We start from the raw sequence: 15,841 nt of genomic DNA, 5'->3' as shown, positions 1-15,841 counted from the left end.
CGGTCACTGTATCAGATTAGACGATTATTTCGCGATCAGTTTTTTGCCGTTACTTGGCCGAGAGACATGACGATAAGACAAGGTGGTTGGTCACCGTCCTAAACGACGTACAGGACATTTACTTGTAATATATTTATTTTACACTTTGCTATTACCATGTTAACTCGAGTGGTCTACCGGTAAATTATCATAGCGCTTCACTGATAGCTGTTACCATGGAGACAATGAATGATTTGCTAGCTTGAAGCTACCATCGGCAGTTAACGGCAGTTTACTCACCGTTTCTCTGAAGTGCCTCTGATATTTCATTCTCTCGTCAGTATTCTTCTGTTTTAACCCTGTCCTGGTCGTCCCTCGTTGACACATCACAAAGACAGCCATGTTGTTTCCAGAGAAAACAAACATATTTCCACCTAACGGCTCCATGGAGGTGAAATCCCTTATTACACCGGCAACTTCTCTCCTCTTTCTCTTCCACCAACCGTCGTTTTTTTCTAGCGCTCCGTGCTCCTATTGGACAACGTCACCGCCGTGGAGGAATACGTCACAGGAAAAAATAAATTATCTCTGCAAATTACCAACATTTCATAGCGCCGTGACTATAAATCTATATAACTATAAATCTGATACATTAATTTCGTAATAGGCCCATGCTATAAATATGGGGGAAACTCCTCCTTTGTCGCATTTCGTCTCACGTCTGGCATAAAGGATGAGGTATGATGAAAAAAAAAAAAACACAACATTAAAGCTGGGGTATATGATTTCTGATTGGTCAAAGTTAACATGAGCTGTACACTTTGACCAATCAGAGCGAGGCTCCGATTCTCTGTTCTTATTGGCTGTTGGGACTGTCCATTCACTTTGGCACGACTTTGTTGGTGTAGAGCGTGTCAGGGAGGGACCATAGGGGAGGGACCAAAGAGAACAAGTGGAGCCGTTGAGGTATTTGAATTCGAATCTCTATCCCAACTGCCATTTTCTCCCCAAATCCTCCACCCCAGCTTTAACATGGATTTAGACGACGGCGAATTAGGGCCACCGTGGAAATAAAAAGAAGCGTATGTGAGTTTTTCGTCTCTTCACACTGCAGCTCCGACTGAAGAAAGCGTGTCACAGCATGTGATCAATCATTTATCTGATCATTATTCTCAGCCCTCATATTGTTCATATAAGCCGCCTAACACACCGTGAACATGCTCTACATTGGCAGTATAATTTATTTGACATGAACACTGTCAACAGTCAATGGGTGGGCACCTGTCTGTGCGGTCTCTCCAGCAGCAGGACGCAGAAGTGGCGGCATTAAGCGCGGCATGTATCCGCCTCTGAGACACTGTTATTGGACACTTATAACTGTCAGAATCGGCTGGAGAACCAGGCGGACAACAGTGCATTGTTTCTTAGCAATTTATCTTCACAGCTTTCACGCAATAGTTGCAGGTTGCAAATACATTAAATTCTCGCTGTTTTCTATGTGTTGCTTTTTATTGTGTTTTTTTTTAATTTGACTCACTTTATTGCTCCTTTTGCCTGTCTGTAAAGCGCATTGGGCCCTTTTGCCTGTCTGTAAAGCGCATTGGGCCCTTTTGCCTGTCTGTAAAGCGCATTGGGTCCTTTTGCCTGTCTGTAAAGCGCATTGGGCCCTTTTGCCTGTCTGTAAAGCGCATTGGGTCCTTTTGCCTGTCTGTAAAGCGCATTGGGCCCTTTTGCCTGTCTGTAAAGCGCATTGGGCCCTTTTGCCTGTCTGTAAAGCGCATTGGGCCCTTTTGCCTGTCTGTAAAGCGCATTGGGCCCTTTTGCCTGTCTGTAAAGCGCATTGGGTCCTTTTGCCTGTCTGTAAAGCGCATTGGGCCCTTTTGCCTGTCTGTAAAGCGCATTGGGCCCTTTTGCCTGTCTGTAAAGCGCATTGGGCCCTTTTGCCTGTCTGTAAAGCGCATTGGGTCGCATTCCTTGTGAGAAATGTGCTAAATGTGTGCTCCGTGGTCATAGCCCCCCAATGAGGCTCATTTAGAATCCAGCCCGGGTCGTTCTCTGCATGTCATTCCCCTCTCTGACACATTTCATCTCTGTCTCTACTCTCTACAAACGGTCTAATGAAGCAAAAAATGAATTGTGCTGCAGCAAAGCAAACTTATTTATCAGACAGCGCCCTCTAGAGTCAGATATGCAGCAGTGAGCGAGAATGATTCAACTGGTGTCTCTAACCACCAGTAAAAATAGAAATACAAACATAATCAACAGTAATTATTTGGTATCACACACTGCCCCCCCTCCCCCCCCCATGAGCAGCAAGGTCAGACCTTCTTCCAGAGCGCCGTGGTGTGAAGAAGCAAAAAGGAGGATTGACAATTCCATCTTTTCAGTAAATCAAAAGATGGTTTTATTCGGCGAGCTTTGCAAAAATATACAATTTATTCAAACAATATAAAATGATTCCAATAATAGATTCCAATAATCAAATTTAAAAAAATAAAATGGTCTGTAGACCCTGGAAAGCCCCATAAGCTTCTACAGAGCCCTGATTTCATAACTTTCCCTTTTTAAGGTTACAATAAGGACATATACGGTCACACAATGAAACACAAGCAATCGATTGGCTAAATGACATATCATGAATAAACATCACTTTTCCTTTACTTCTCTCTCTCCTCCACCATAGCTGCTCTTTTGACACTCATCCGGTCTTCTACAGACACAGGCCTCATATCTAGGTTTATCTGTGAGCATGTTACCTGCTCTAAGCTCACAGACACTGTCCATTCAACCCAGGTCACCCCTCATGATCTCAGCCCTTCAAGAGCATACAACTTCAGAGTGCAACAGGAATGTATTCAAAATATGTTCAAATATTTAACATATAACAGGAATGATATAAACCATAGGCTGATTGAAAACATACATCAGTATATAAATGCAAAACCATATGAGCCCTTTAAGCAGTTAACACGTTTTAAACAGATGTTCTTCTGTGTGACTCTGTTCCGTTGTTATCATTGGAAGAACACACTGTTGACCAGTGCCCACTGCTCTCACATTTCAATATAGGAAAAACATTTGGAATCACCCCACAAGAGAGAGAGACTAGTCATTAATACAATCTTATAACATCAATGAAGGTTAAACTTTCTTTACCCAAAAACCTTGAGGATAATAATTATGATATTCCTGTTTTAACAATCGTTCTACCAACTGAGATAAACTTTTTGTCATATTTCACAGGAGCTTTATTCCATTTAACATTTTTCCAACATTGTCAAGCGAATTGTTCCTAATGTCTTCATATCATTGTTTTCTGTTTCTCTTTTAAATAGTGCTTTGTAAAATCACCAATTTATCTGGGTCATTTTGTCCCCAGTGAAAAGCGTCCAATTCCTCAAACAAATTGTAACTCATGCAAAGGTAAAATTAAAGGAAACAACTTTGATTAAGTGTTTAAGGTTGAATGTTTATAAACCCCTCACAGACACACAGCATTAACATCACTGTGTCCCCACTGTTAATGTTTAAATAACATGTTGTTCAGTGTAGACTACGTTTGGTCTGGTCTCCAAAGCTCAGCAGTGAGATGACGCTCATTTACCTTAAGGCTTTCGTAGAAGATGTTTTTAGCGGTAACACTACTCAAACATCTATAGAGCTTCCTCATCTTGTCCTGAGAGGTAGACATGGCCCTTATTACATCATAACTCTCTTGTTGGAGGACTTGTTTATCAAGGAGCTCGTCCAGAATGGCTCCAATGTGGCTCACTCTCTGGATCAGCTGACCTCTATGTTTGTCCACAAAGTGCTCGCCTGTAAAATACAAATAAAGTAAATTTATCTCCAAAGACTGACTGGATCTGACAAGTTAAAACATTTATTTTGAAGACAGGTTTCATTTGAAGATGATATAACACTTTTACTTTCTATATTCAAACTGTAGACTGAAATTCATCAAATATCAAACTCTGACAATTCATGACTTTCTGAGGAAAGGACTTCAGATTGTGTAGCGGTGGTTTCTATAGTTCAGAATGATGTGTTACTATACTTAAAATGTATATATATATATATATATATATATGATTGTGTATTGCATTCATTAATGCAGTTAAGTGCTTTCATACAGTGAAATAAGTGGTGAATAAACCGCGTCCCAACAATAGCACAGGAGCGTTTAGTTTAGTGATGTTGTAAAGTTTATCTCTTGACCTGTTCCCCTTGACTACCAGTGTTTGAGCTAAGCTAACCTGGATGAGAGACCCTTGACCATTTCTATATCAAATCAACACAGTTACAGGAACGGTTTCTGTCACCTCTTCTTGAGCCGGAGAGTGAGACATGAAGCTAGAAATAAAAAATGTTGAACTATTCCTTTAAATAACCAATGAAGAACGTTTTTATATCAGATTCCTTCTAGACAGTCTGATCAGTGACTGAAGCAGAGAACAAGTCATTTACAGAGGAGACGTCTCACTACAGCTCCACCTACCGTCTGCCATGAGATTGACTCCAGCTGCTCCAGCTGAGGGGCCTGCAGCTGAAAGAAATGAAGAGAAACATTTAAATAGCTGAATGATGGATCTGCCTTAGTCTACTGTTTATGCATAGTCCTGTTACACAACAAACAAAATGCTAGGCTGGCTGTGACTTCTACAATCTTTGACAACCATTTTTTTTTAGACATCAGAATGTTAATTAGAAATATCTAAAACATTTTGCAGATTGATCTGGTTGCTTTGATTGTACGTATTTCATTTAAACGTTCAAGTTCTAATTAATTAAATTGTATTCCTCTATTCCATTCTACATAGATAACTAATGGAAGATTTAAAGTTGTCTTACTGAAATCTAAAACATTAAACTCTGTCTTAAAATTCCCCAGCATTCAAAATTCATTGTTCTGAATGTATGTATTTAGGATAAATTGATAGTGAAATGATGTGGTGAAAAAAAGCAATAGATATATGTATTCTAGTCTAGTGCAGTGTATCACTGGGTCTGGGTGATTCAGTTACCTCTCAGAGGGACCAAACTTTCCCAGACTTGTCGCCTCTCTTGGTCTTGGACCTTCAAAGTCACTTCCTCTTGGTCCATTTCAAGGAAAACTTGAAATTTTGGAGGGAAATTTGGTCCATAATCTGAGTCAAACTCTGCATCCTGTCAAACCAGTAGCAAAGCGTAATTTTGAAACCTGTGGTAAAAAATGTTGTTCTGGTACATGGCCAAATTTGAATTGATTTTCAACATGCAGCTAACATTGTGTTGGTGATCATTCTGTTAACAATAATTACAGTATAGAAGTAGAAGTATAGAAGTAGAAGTGACTTGACTGACCTTAGGCTGAATTCTGTAGCTCTCAGGTTCACAGCTGACACTGTACCTTTGACCAACGCTCACAAGACAGTCAGTAGGGATTTCAATATTCTCAGCACCTTGTTGTTTGGGCGTAACCTTTAGTAACAGGATATTTGTATTAGTCAAGCCAAGGCAGACATATTATAGAACAAATATAAAAACTACGGTGACATATATATATAAAATATTGCGTGGCCACAAATGTATCTATTTATTTTTTGGCATTTTTATGCTTTTTATTGGACAGTTTGTAGAGACTGCAGCAGAGAGGGGAATGACATGCAGAGAACGACCCGGGATGGATTCTAACCCGGGTCTGCTGTGAAGAGGACTGAGACTCTATGGAGGGGGGGGGGGCTCTAACCACTACACCACGAGCGGGTTTAATCATCAATCTAGCCTCAAAGAATAACCTTACCTCACTCAAAGGGACGTTCTTCTGCAGCAGAAATACATTGAGTATCCGACGTCTTCCATACGGGGGTCTGAGGAACAGCAGGACTTGGCCCTTTATTGGCAGATTCATGTTCAGAAACCTTTTAAAGAAATCCCAGATCAGGCCAAAGGCAGAGAGGTGAGGGACCTTCACAGCAACATGAGTGTCTGTGATCTCCAGAGGCTCCAAGATGCTCATTCCATCATCAGTGATGTGGGCGACAGACAGCAGGCCATCAACAAGCAACGCTGTGAAAGCAAAGAGCTGATCAACTTCTGTCTTGCTGCTAAAAGGTAAATCTCTGCCTAAACTATTTCTTACTACTTGAGCTCAGAGAGTTGATTTATATATTGCCCTTATCTCAGGAGCATCCCAAGGTTACGCCTGGCTAAAGGTTAGCCTTTATCCTTTGGCTATTTTGTTTAATTCACCATAATTTTCCTGACACACACATGATCTCTCTGGATGTGTGCATTTAGTGTGAGGAATAAACTGTATTATAATTTTAGCTTGTCCCTGAATGTAGCTACACATTAATGTAAATGTTTGCAGTTTAACATTAAGGACAGCCATGTCTTTACCATCCTTTGTTTCACAGTGTGGGAGGTGGAGCTGGCAGAGAGCGTCCTCAGAACACTGGATTTTGAACAGTGGCCCTGCAGCAGTCCTGCTAGCTGGTTGGAGGAGGCTCTCGTCCCATTGGACGGTCCAGTAGAGCAGCTCTGCCTCCTGAGCCATTACAAACACCAGGCCAGTCAGAGCACACTGGAACACACCTGCACCAGGACACCTGAACCTGGAAAGAAGGTATGAGGTCTATTGCAATGTCTTTATTCCAGGGACAAGACGTATTAATATAAATATAAATACGCAAGATTGTAGCCAGAGGCTTTAGTCCATTGGCAGGTTGATGTGAAGAAACTTAAACATTAATTCCACTACACAAACAGTAAAAACAATAACAAGTAATGACATAGATGTACACTAGTTCACAAATACTTAAAAACAGAAACCACATAAGCTGAACACAAATTGAGAGTCATAAAACATTTTTAAAAAATGTTTCTTAAACTATAATAACTAGTTGATGAACCATAAAACAAGTTGAATAAGATAGTATTTAGTCATGTTATATGATTACCTGTATGAAGATCCATTCTGTTCAGGCGAGAAGGATACTGGAGTCTTGAATTTAAAAAGGCACAAAGTTAATTATTTCAAAGTAAATGTAAAAACTTGCATTGCTTTGTTAAGTGATGGAATATTTTATCCACACTGTCAATATTCAACTAATGCTGGGCTTACACTAAAGGACTTTTCACGCGATTTGACAGTCGCAGACAATCTTCCAATGTCGGACTGAAATCACGGGAGTCGTGCCGGAGTTATGGCGCGCGTCCGTAATCTCATTCGTTTGGGGTGAGGTGGTCTTCTGACCCGATTTCAGCCAGTCTTCTCCCCGTCTTGACGTTCCGACATTATCAAACTGGTTTGATATTATCGCTAGTCTTAAGGGGTTGGCTCAAGCGAAATGACGTAAACACTGTCACACTCTCTCCAGCACCAAACACGACGCAGGAGGAGCGGCATTAGTCGCGACCTGTGTCCGGCTGTGAGACACTTTTTTCGAACACTTTTACGTAGCAGCCTCGGCTGGAGAACCAGGCTGACACGCGCAACCTTAACACTTTACCAAATACAGGGTTAGGAGTTATTTGGGGACGAGATCAGCAAATAAAGTTGGTCAAATAACTACAAGTTGTCCCCCCTCGGAATATTGAATTAACTTTATTTTAATTAAATATAATCACAATGGCGTTTGCAGTTTTAAACGTGATTATGCATGACATATTGGCTAGCCTACGTGATAAGGGCATATAGTTGTTTATACACCTAGTCCATTTTACCTGCTAAAAAACAACTTTTTATTTGACTGAAATCACTTTTAATCCCCGGTAGCAGGATTGGAAATAATATTAATTTCAAAGGGAATCTAGTTGTAGTCTTGCAATATGAGACCCCCTGTCTTTTCAAAATCTCAGTCTGTGACTGAAAACTCAGAGAACTAATGACTAATTGTCTTAGGCCCTGTTCTCACGGCAACACGAAACGGTGCAAACGCGGAAAAATTCCCGCGGTTGCACTATATCATGTACATGAAAACAGCAAACGCAGGCATGAAACCGCAAGTTTTTGAGATCACCTCCCAGGGAGAATTTTTTTGGAAAACACAACGGTTTTGGTTTCTTGTAAACACCGAAACCATTTCCCCTGGTAACGCTGACGCCACGGCTCCACCCTCACACATGCGCACTGCGTTTGGAGATAAATGGGCATGCGCCGTCTTTGTAGGTCCATGTGCGCCAGTTGGAAAACAACAACAACAATGGCGGATCACCGAGCTGTATTCGCTGTGCTGTTGCTGGATACTGCGCCAAAAAGGACGCCAAAATGTCCACATACTTAGACTGGCACGATTGCCATGTTTGTTGTTGTTTTTCACAGAGCTGAGAAAAAGAATCGTTCTTGCGCAGGCGTGCCTTTTTATTCAATTCTTACAGCCAACACCGGATGCACCGGAAATGCTATTTACTACTACCTTGTACCGCCAACTGCTGGCCTGGCATGCTTACTACATTGATTTCGTCCTGTTTCCTCTGAAAACATGTGTACGGGTGAAGATGTCAGATAAATTGTGTCTGAACGGGGTTTAAAAAAAAAAAAAAAACGGGAAAACTGTCACGTTTTCACCGTGAGAACAGGGCCTCAAGGTGTAAGTTGATTGTCTTTAGATGTGAGAGGGCGTCAGTTTTCAGTCTTTTCAAAGTCTTTTAAAAGTCCTCTAGTGTAAACCCAGCATAAGGCACACTGTGTGGATCAGAGAGTGCCAGTGTAAGATGTGTGTTAGGCAAGGAAAGTTTATGCATTCAAAGAAATGGCGCATAAAAAACCATCAAGATTAGACATTAGAAATTGCATTAAAGAGACAAAACGAAACTAAGAGCAGGCAGACAAATAGTTAAACATTAAAAGAATTGCATTTAGAAAACAATGAAAATATGCCCATAGGGGGTTCCGCCTTGAACGTGACACAAGATGGCTGCTTGACTTCTGCGCTCCCCGACTTGTTAAGAAAATAGCCCTAAAAACATTGAGAATATCCCGAACAACGAACTGAAACAAATATGGCAGAGGGCAGAGCTAGTAAGAAAGCAAGTAGGAGAACTCAGGTCGCAACAGAGACACGGAATGAGGAAGAATGGTCTCAGCTAACGCAAGCTAGCCCGAGTAGCTCCCCTACCCACGGGCCTAGTGAGGATGATGGGGCAGAGCATACTACTTTGAGCTGCATATTGCGGGAGATAAAAGACTTCAGGCGCGACAATAAACAACAACTCTCAGAGATAAAAGAAGAACAACGCAGAACAAACGACAGACTCGATGAAGCTGAAGGTAGGATTGAAGAAGCCGAGACAGCACTACAGGCTATGGGCAGGCTCATGAAAAAGCTAATGCATCGCCAAGCTAACACCGAGGCTAAGCTAATTGACCAAGAAGGGCGAGCCCGCCGGGATAACCTACGGATTTATGGTATACCCGAGAAGGATGAGGGCGAGAACATGTGTGGCTTCCTAGAGAAACTACTGAGAGAAACATTGGATATTTCGGAGGACATGGAGGTCCGGATCGAGCGAGCTCACCGAGTTCAGGCAGCTAAACCAGGGGACGCACGGTCAAAGCCCCGGTCTATTGTTGCTAAGTTTGCTAGCTACAGAGTAAAGGAAGAGGTGATCCGCCGAGCATGGCAGAAGAAATCTGTTTACTACAACAACACCCGCTTCTTCATAGACCATGACTATCCACCCGCGGTGCTTAAACATCGCTTTGAATACTTTGAGGCGAAGAAGATACTGAAGGAGCGGAAAATCAAGTTCCAAACCCCCTACCCAGCAAAACTTCGAGTCTACTATAACGATGGCATCCAGCTGTACCAGAGCGCGGCGCAGGCAACGGAGGACATGGCTTTGCGGGGACTACCGGTCACCGTCATCACGGCACCACTCGACCAAGATGACCGGGAGCTTCAACTCATTTCGGCATGGCAGGTGGCCGGGGACCCGAAGGTGACAGCGGGCACAGCCGCAGAGACGCAACGAGAAGGGAGAACCAGACAGCGGTCCATCAGAGAAAAACTGCAGGAATTCAAACGAAACACACACTCCACCAAGTAAATATTAGCCTGATTTATGTGGTTCAAGCCTAGCAACCTGATTTAATTGAACAATATAGTTTTTTGTGGACCTATTAAGAGCTAACCTGGAACTATAAGACTGTTATAAGCAATGTGTATTTCCTAGCTTGAACTGCGAGGGCTGAGATAGTTCTGATTTGTTTTGAGTTACAAATACTGAGGACTCCTACAGATAACACTAGAAAGTAGTCGGGACACAAAGATGCAGTCTGCATGTCAATGGACGATATGCAACCATCTTTTAGGGCTCCTCTCTCTGGAAAGAGAGGATTTTCCCTTCATGAGTGCCTTAACACCAGGGGCACTAGAAAGGCTCGATTAGACCGAGCCTCACCAAAGGAAGCAACGCACGCTAAAACAGGTAGAATGGTTCTAATAAGATTGAAGTTCATCTTATTTTTGTATATAGTTTTGTTCTTAAGGTTCATAAATGTTTTTGGGATGCATAATGTTCTTAAAAAAATAACAACACCACCAAGAGGGAGAAGGCAGGAGGGGATCAACGTAGCACAAAAAGCCTATGACAGATAACCAAAAAATTAAGATTATTTCATATAACATAAATGGACTCCTTAACCCAATAAAAAGAAGTAAGATTCTGAATAAATTGAAAAAAGAAAAAGCACATATTGCATTATTACAGGAAACTCATCTTAACTCAGTTGAGCATGAAAAACTTGAAAGGATGGGATTTTCAAAAGTATTTTACTCATCATACAAATCAGGCCATAGAAGAGGAGTAGCCACTTTGATATCCAATAGAGTCCCGTTTGAGAAAACCTCAGAGATAAAAGATAAAGAAGGAAGATATGTGTTGGTCTCAGGGAAGATAGAAGATACTGAAATAACAATACTAAATGTTTATATTCCTCCAGGCAGTCACATTTCTGTTTATAGGAAAATATTTGATTTAATGTCAGAAGCAAGAGGCATCCTTATATGCGGGGGTGATTGGAACATACGTATCAATCCGAGGTTAGACTCCTCGAGGATGAATACTCAAACCTCAACTCACAAAAAAATTAAAATTCTTATATCAGAACTGGGGGTGATAGATCTCTGGAGAGAAATACACCCGACAGGGCGTGATTATACCCATTATTCTCATCCTCATGACGTGTATACAAGAATTGATTATATTTTTATTTACAAGAGAGACCGTCATAGAGTGGAACAGTGTGAACATGGAAATATTGATTTGTCAGACCACGCCCCAGTTATGGTAACAATTCAAATAAACAGCCAAGTAGGAAATACTTTATGGAGATTGAACTCAAGTATCCTTAATAATATGCCATTTAAAACACAAATAAAGAAAGAAATAGAACAATTCTTTAAAGAAAATAATAATGGAGAAGTTGCCTCAGAAATTGTATGGGACACTTTAAAAGCTGTTCTAAGGGGGAAAATAATTTCTTATTGTGCAAGGAAAAAGAAAGAAAGACAACTGAGATTAGCAAAATTAAACGAAGAACTGGGAGAGCTTGAGACAAAACATAAAAAGGACCTAAACGCAAATGTGGCAGTAAAATTAAAGGACATCAGGAGGGAGATAAATACCTTATATACTCAAGAGATACAAAAAAATATGATTTATACAAAACAAAAATACTATGAAGCTGGTACAAAATTTGCAAAATTTTTAGCGAGAAAATTACAAAAACAAAAAGCAGACAGTACTATCTATAAAATTAGAGACCCGGATACAAAGACCTTGGTATTCAAAAGAGAAGAAATACAAACAGCCTTCCAAAAATATTATAATCAATTATATACCCAACCACAATTGGAGGGGGAGCAAAATATTAAACAATTCTTAGATTCTCTTAACCTACCCACCTTAATCGAAGACCAAAGTAATAAATTGATGGCAGACATAACAGTGGAAGAATTGGATAAAGCGATTTCTAAGCTAAAATCCAACAAGTCTCCGGGACCGGATGGATTCTCCTCCGAATGGTACAAGACTTTTAGGACTGAATTAAAACCAAGCCTCCTCCATATATTTAATAAAGCATTAAAAGAAGGCATTGTCCCCCCTACGTGGAGAGAAGCTACTATATCAGTAATCCCCAAAGAGGGAAAAGATAGATTAGACTGTGGATCATTTAGACCAATTTCTGTCCTTAATGTCGATTATAAATTATATACATCAATCCTAGCAAGAAGAGTCGAAGCAGTCCTTCCCATGCTTATTCACACAGATCAAACTGGATTTATTTCACAGAGACAAACGCATGATAGTATAAGACGCTCACTAAGTATATTAAGCCATATTCAAGAACAAAATTTACAGGCCTTATTGGTTAGTCTAGATGCGGAAAAGGCCTTCGACTCAGTAAGCTGGGAGTTTTTGTACAGGGTCCTTGAAAAATTTGGCTTCCATAAAAATTTTATCAAAGGTATCAGCTCTCTTTATAATAACCCATCCGCCCAAATTAAAATAAACGGACATCTATCAAAATCTATTAAGTTAGAAAGAGGTACTAGGCAGGGCTGTGGATTGTCACCACTTCTTTTTGCATTATATATTGAGCCGCTGGCTCAATGGATCAGGCAAAGAAACAGTATCAAAGGAATTAGCATAAATAATGATGAACACAAGGTGGCGCTATACGCGGACGATATTTTGATGTTTTTAAGTGAACCTTCTGAATCTCTACCTGAATTATTCGATTTGTTAGAAACATTTGGCAAATATGCGGGATATAAATTAAACATCCAAAAAACTCAAATTTTAAGAGTAAACTATACTCCACCAAGAGCTTTACAAGACAGATTTCATCTGAAGTGGGACCAAACGGCAATAAAATATCTTGGGGTATTATTACCAAAAGAAATTACAACTATTAAAAAAATTAATTATGACCCACTCCTGAATAAGATCAAATCTGACATATTAAGATGGAATTCTAACCCTTTTATGAGTTTGACTCAAAGAATAGAATCCATCAAGATGAATATTCTTCCTAGAATTTTGTTTTTGTTTCAGGCTCTCCCCGTGGAAATTTCCAAAATGCAATTCCACGACTGGGATAAAATTCTTTCGAGGTTTATTTGGCAAGGGAAAAAACTGAGAGTGCGATTCAAGACATTGCAACTCCCGAAAAAAGAAGGTGGAATGGGAGTTCCTCATTTGAGAGATTATTTTTACTCAACCCAAATTAGGCCCTTATTGAATTTATGCAATCAGGACTATAATGCAAGATGGAAGGACATTGAAAAGAGTTTAATTAAAGATTCCCCTATTCAGGCAGTCTTGGGAAATAAAGAGTCAGGCCGAATAATGGATACATTGAAAAACCCATGGCTTAAGTTTCAACTTAAAGTTTGGAATACAATCAAGACAGAATATAAATTAACGGATAAATTATGGATAATTAGGTGGAGTGCGTATGACTCTGACTTTAAACCCAATCAATTAGATCTTAGATTTAAAACATGGATAGACAAAGGGATTACAACCTTCTACTCACTTACAAAAAAAGGGCAATTGAAAGATTTCCAAACTCTAAGAAAAGACTTCTCCTTAGAGCAACAAGATTTTTTTAGGTATTTACAGTTGCGTAACTATTTTGATAAATGTAGAAAAAAAAATCCAATAGATTTGGAAGACCCGGTGCTGAAAGAAATTTTAAGGGCCTATTCAGGTGAATCTAACAAAGGTACAGTTTCTAGATTATATAAAGGTTTCTTGACAAAAAAAACATACTCTACAGAATACATAAAAAATAAATGGGAAAGAGAGGGAAACTTTGAGATGACAATAGAGGAATGGCATAACTACTGTGATTCACAATGGAAATGTACTAGTTCATACACATGGAGGGAGTTCGCATGGAAGTGCTTAGTAAGATTTTTTATTACCCCAAAACTAAAAGCCCATTACTCTGGAGGAGACTCTAAATGCTGGAGAGGCTGTGGAAATCGGGATGCAAACCATTGGCATATATTTTGGGAATGCCCAGGGTTAAAACATTTTTGGTCAGAGGTACATAAAACAATGGAAAAAATATTCCACACGAAAATTCCTAATAACTTCGAAACATTTATTCTAGGTAAAGCTGATTTTTTTATGAGAAATATTGATAAATATTTATTTCAAATAATGATAACAGTAGCTAAGAAAAACATTACTAGACATTGGTTGCATCCCGATCCTCCCACATTAGAAGAATGGGCAGACACAATTAATGACATTTATCTGATGGAAAAAATAACCTTCTCACTTAATTTACAAATGGACAAGTTCACTAAGATATGGGAAAATTGGACTTTGTTCATGAAAAAGACGCAGACAAATTATATAGCTCCGATGGATTAAGGGAAGAAAAATCTCCCAAACCGAACCCCTACATGTGATGGATTGTTGCCCTTTTTATTTGTATTTGTTTTTGTTCGTATTCTTATTTATGTCTATTATTTCTAATCTAGAAAAAACATGCTACGTTTTTCCTATTTCTATTTTTCTTATTTATTTGATGTAAAAAATACACCCACTCTAAAAGGTGCTAGGTTATCCCCCTTCAAAAGGTGTCTTTCTTTCTTTCTTTCTTTATTTTTATTTTTCTCTTCTCTCTCTTTGATATATTGATATATTATTATTGTCAATGCATCCCTGTTACATTGTTCTAGAAAAGTAAAAAAAAAAAAAAAAAAAAACAGAAAGGGGAGTATTAAGGTTTTGCTGGTTACGATCATTGATTGTTTCACTTGTACTGTTTTTTATTTTCAGTAATCAACAACAAGAAATAACTTGTAAACAATGTTTTGATGTATGCAATACTCTATAAATAAAAAAAAAAAAAAAAAAAAGAAAATATGCCAATAAAAGTAAAATAGAATCAAAAATGACAGGTTAAAAGGGAAACAGAAAAGTCCAGATGTTGTTCCAGATATGCTGTGCAGAAAAACTAAAAGCTGCTTCTCCTTGTTTAGTCCTAACTCTGGGGACATTAAGAAGACCTGTCTGTCTGTCTGTCTGTCTGTCTGTCTGTCTGTCTCCTTGTTTAGTCCTAACTCTAGGGACTGTAAGTAGACCTGTCTGTCTGTCTGTCTGTCTGTCTCCTTGTTTAGTCCTAACTCTGGGGACTGTAAGTAGACCTGTCTGTCTGTCTGTCTGTCTGTCTGTCTCCTTGTTTAGTCCTAACTCTGGGGACTGTAAGTAGACCTGTCCCAGATGACCAGAGAGCTCTGGACGGTTCATAACGTATCAGCAGATCAGAAATATATTTTGGTCCTAAACCATTCAGTGCTTTATAAACCAAGTGCTAATATTAGTCACCTGAGGAAATAACACATCGATGCTTATGAAGAGTGAGGAAACATTTGCCTATTCGAAGCTCTCATTCATACAGACATTGATGAACCATTGTACAGTACATCATCAGCCTAACATTTGTCACAGATTATATTTAACTACTAACGCATCACCAAGCCGTTATTGGACCTCACCTGTGACTTTCCCTCTCCTCCTCCGTCTGAGCTACTACACGGTCGGGTCGCTTCTGTCACCTGACAAACACATTGATGCCATGTTTAATATGAGGAAAAGCATGTATGGCTCACATTATTAATGCCATTAGTGTTGGCTGTATACATTACCAACTGAAGTCTAAATAACTACTGTTTAATTTTAGTTTGCAATAGTAATACTGGAGGACTTCACACTGTACAACTGCTCCTCTCACCTTTTCGTTGTCGTCCGGCAGGTTTTTTTGCACATCCAGTTTGACATCAGAGCGAACTGATGGAGAGAAGAAGTGAAAGAGAGAATAAATTAAACAATATAATCGTGAATGGGGTGAGAACCA

The 15,841-nt window shown here is 39.6% G+C and overlaps 1 protein-coding gene across 7 annotated transcripts in view; it reads right to left on the bottom strand.

Annotated features, from left to right (window-relative positions):
• Positions 1-15,841, bottom strand: part of LOC307270236 (NACHT, LRR and PYD domains-containing protein 12-like) — a 55,927-nt gene that overhangs the window by 20,172 nt on the left and 19,914 nt on the right. The gene's annotated exons all lie outside the window — the stretch shown is intronic.

Source organism: Ammodytes marinus (genome assembly GCF_949987685.1).
Source record: "Ammodytes marinus genome assembly, chromosome: 25".
Lineage (NCBI taxonomy): Eukaryota > Metazoa > Chordata > Actinopteri > Uranoscopiformes > Ammodytidae > Ammodytes > Ammodytes marinus.
The sequence above is the reverse complement of the archived record's forward strand: the minus strand, read 5'-3'. Positions and strand labels throughout refer to the sequence as shown.